Raw genomic sequence first — 4785 nt, forward strand, 5'->3', positions numbered from 1 at the left:
GGAACCTCTAAAGTCCTGTTGAGAATGATGCAGGTTATACTTATTATTGCGGCAGTACAAAGGCAGTTCTACACAGCCGCAAGGAGCTAAACATGGAATTTAAAAGACACTGTATGACACGCACGCACAAAGAATTCAGGTCCACTCCAATCCATGCATTTGACCATTTATTCTTGCAGACGTTAATTACAACAGTTCTCAGCATAACGGTAACTAAATATGGATGTTAAAGACGCGTTTCTATCAGTGAACAGAAATTGTCCTCTCCCATGCTCACCCCCTCTTCGTCCAATTCTCAACTACTATTGTGCCCAGGTGAACGCCATTAAGTAACATGGCGTTGGCATTCGGTCTAGCCTGTATGTATGTAAGTGCACAACTATTTATTGTGATGACTGCAGGTCAGTGCGGGTGGGGGGAGATTTTACAAGGCTGTGCCCAGACCCCATTTCTAATGTTTCTGTATCCCACTTTCTCTGTCAGACCCTCTGCAAAGCGCTGATTCTCCTTCGGAACAAGGACCTGATGAACCCCACTGCCCTGCTGGAGCTCTTCTTTGAGCTGCTGCGCTGTCACAACAAACTTGTCAGACAGGTGAGAGAACCCCCTGAACCCTGGATATAAAAGTAGTATTTTTATTAACCCTTCTGCCAAGAATATTACATTCTGTAGATCTGCTATTTTTGAAAGATTGTGACAATTTGTGCAAGTCTTTGAATATTTTTGTCTATGTCTTCTAAATCCTTCTAAGGTTTTTGAACAAGCATGTTTCTTTGTTAGTGGTTCTCAAACTTTTTCATGTCAAGGACCCCTAGAATTATATGTTATTGGCTGCCGACCCGCATCTCGTATATATGTGCTAAAACATAGCTATTTCCAATGGTAAAATGACCACTGTATTGTGCGGTTTCCCATGTTCTTTTTTGTCCATTAATGATTTATTTTCTTTGCCTCCACAGACATTATACACACACATTGTATCAGACATCAAAAACATTAATGCGAAAAAAACAACAACAACAAAGTAAAATGGTAAGTAACACACACACACACACACACACACACACACACACACACACACACACACACACACACACACACACACACACACACACACACACACACACTCAACATTGCAGCAGAAATAACAACAATAAGAAAGCTGACAATTAAAACTAACAACAGTAGTTATACATTTATCATACTGGCTGGCTTGAAGATCTTGTGTGCATGGTCCCTGGTTCTAAATATTACATTTACATGTACTTTGAGTGTGCATTCATTTATAACTGATATATATTTATACGTATGTTCCAGACTTTGCAGAATTTCATGTACACCATGCTGAGAGACAGTAACCCTATAGCAGATGTGATGGTGAGCTGTATGTCTTGTATTGTGAGTCAAGATTTAGCCCTCTATTAAGACTAGGGTTGGGTATCGTCGGCGATACTTTTAATGGTATCGATTCACTGACTCGATACTATCGAGTATCGGTTTATGTAAAAACGAACGATACCTTGTTTCGATACTTTTGAATGCACCCCTTGCCGGTCGCATCTGTAACAGTTGGGCCACTGAAAGTTTAATGACTGCTTTAGTAGGCTACACTCGTTACTGTGAAAATAGCCTATAATGTTTATTATTATGATAATGATCCAACGTCTATAAAATAGCCCATAGAAAAAGGCACATACAAATTATAATAATAATAATAAATAAAAAGTATCAAAAATGGTATCGAAAAAGGTATCGTATCGATTCCCAGGTATCGAAAAAGGTATCGTATCGATTAAAAGGTGAACGATACCCATCCCTAATTAAGACCTGAGGCAAATTCAACAAATGCCTTCTAAATCAGTAGTTCTTAAAAAATGATACATGTACAGGCTCGTATATCACTATATATGCTATTTGTTTCAATCAGAGGTGTGTCAAAGAGGTGTCCAAATGTTCAGAAAGCACAGAGACATGACTCACATCTTAGGCTTTGTTCAGACTGTCTTTATGCCTGACTGTCCTCCCTGTTATTTGCTAGTGAACAGATCAGATTTGTGTATTTAGATATCGTTTCCCTAGCTGCATTGGTTGCTGTGGTAACAATGTAACAATTAAGGCATATTATGTAATGCAAGATTTATACTCTGTTTTACAACAAAGTATACAATGCAGGCCTTGACACTAAGGCTTGCCCACCTGCCCCCGGCAGGTAAATAAAACTTTCGGGCAGGTGAAGTGTGCTTTCAGGTTGCCCGACCGGGCAAGTGCTCATTTGAGAGGGGACGCAACCGTTTATAAACACAACACGAGATATCTGTCTAAAGACCTGAACGTGGCCAGAGGGCTGTCTTCTGGTCTGTGGAATGTAAAATAAGAGCACTGTTTACCTATAATGCTGTTTTTAATGTTGCTACACTTAAAACATATAAAATAACGTTTGAAACCACAGACATATTCAATCGTAGCTATGTAGATATTTGGTATTTAGATTTGGAGAGATGATTTTTTTTTATTGCACAGCCCCAGAAAGTAAAGAAATAAGTGTTTAATTGAGCAGTCATTACAATCTTGCCCATCATTTTATAATGGTCGATTTACTTTTCGGGTAAGTGGGCCTTTGGGCAAGTAGAACATGAACTTGCCTGACGGGCAAGTGCCTCTGAGACCTTAGTGTCAACCCCTGCAATGTTTTGTATGTAGGCTTCAGCCTACATACAAAACCTTTCAGACAACCGATGGAGATGATCTGTCATCCTGCCCGTCGTGCTGATTAGCAGAATTCAGTTTCCATGTGTTATTTAGCTGATGTAGGCTGCCAGTCTGAACATAGCTTTGGCAGTTTCTGTTTTCAGTGTTTGCCTATACAAACATACTTGTATTTTACCATATGATTATGTATTCCTTTTAAAGAAACACAAGAAGAAGAAGAAAGTAGAAGTGTTCAATTTCAGTGCAATTCACCTGATTCATGATCCTCAAGGTACTGTATATACTGCATGTTCACTTATCGGTCATTGTTAGCAAAACACTGACATGTAGCTTACCTCAGAATAATGATTTTGTGTTTAGATTTCTCAGAGAAACTCCTAAAGCAGTTGGAAGACTCCTAAAGGAATTCATGAGGTAAGTTATGCAACTATCGACCAGTTACGCTACCTATAACAATGATATAATGAATGTGTAAGTGATCAGTTTCTGTTTTGTCTGGTGTGAAAAGGACAGGTGATAAATTAGTTGTTTATGCCTATTACTGATAATTATGTTGCCTTAAAATAATGACAGTTAAATCATCTAAAGCTCTTTTTAACTGATGACCAATGGCTAGTTTTAAAGGAATTCATTAAATGGCAAAAGGGATCTAATCTTGTGTTAACAGTTGAACATCAATATTATGTTTCGAAATGCAAATTAAAAATGTTGAAGAAAATATAGCATTAATCAACATGAAACATTGGATAATTGGTTTGGGTTATGGATATTGTTAATTATTTCCTTGAGTGTTACAGTATATTGATAAGGTTGAGAAAACCAGCAAAGTAATGGAACGTTATTTTCCAGGCCAAAATGTGTCTCACCTTTTTTTTTGTGCTTCAACGATGCAGTGAAGTATCAAACAAACATTATTTTGTTTCAGCATTTCCACTCCATGCTCTCAAGACTATTCCTGCTCCATTCCGTTAATGGAATGAAAACTCATTCTCGCTGTTAACAACTTTCAACCTGGCCGTTCCTATTTTGGTTGTCATTATAGGCAAACATTTTCCCAAAATAACAAAAATACTGTAGTATAGCTAAATCTTTCTCGCCCCCCCCCCTTTTTTTTTATAGGGCATAAGCAGTCAGTGCTGTGGTCTACCTGTAACGCACGTATACGGCATCTGGCATAAAAATATGAATAGCGTCTGCCCTCGTGAACCTTTCAAAGTAGCGTATTTGATAGGCATTATGTACTGGCGTCTGCCCTGGCCACACGAATAGCCGCGGATCATAGATTATAGTATGCCCCCATTAAAAAAGCAGCGTTTATCGGGGGTTGCCTGCCACGATTTCCTTACTTTCTGCGAGTATGCTGTGGTCAGCTCTCGAAAACATCACACCTCATGATAATCCATGCAAGCATTTCTGCACTCGCCTGCAACAATGCATTGGAGTGACCTCTCCTTTGCATTGTTGTCCCGCTCCCCCAAAAAGCATATCCGTCTCCGGTTTCCGGTCCCAACCAGAAGCACTGTCTCTGGAGTACTTAGAAACAGCCGATCTGCGATCCGACTTTTGATTGTATTATATTGATCAAAGCATAATAAATTCTAGGGTTTCTCGGGCCTGGCTGCCTGAAACAATGGCTTCTTCTCTGGATTCTCGGGTTGGGTCAGTAAATAAGAAACAATTAACACAGGCCTACAGATAAGCACATGGACATACAGGACTGACATACTGTATGTGGCTTTGGATATGGGTGTAAAATATAGATTCTTCCAGATGTAGACACTATTCTATTATTGACAGTCAGTCATTTTTCACATTGATTTCTTCTTCCTTTCAGTGGTGGAATCTCCCTGAAGCCATCCTCTGTGTGGGCCTCCATCGTCACGGCAGCAGCCCTCAAGCTGCCAGTCAACATTATCGGTGAGACTGATGGCACAAACCCGCTGCTGTTTGCTTTTTTTGTTGTGCCTCATCAACGACAAACAGACAGTGAATATTTGGATAACCATATGGACATTTTACATACTACTAAAACTACTACATAATAAGGCAAGGACTGAAGCTGCGCTCTTCTTAAAT

This window comes from Nannobrachium achirus (assembly GCF_963921795.1).
Source record: "Nannobrachium achirus genome assembly, chromosome: 7".
In the NCBI taxonomy this organism is placed as follows: domain Eukaryota; kingdom Metazoa; phylum Chordata; class Actinopteri; order Myctophiformes; family Myctophidae; genus Nannobrachium; species Nannobrachium achirus.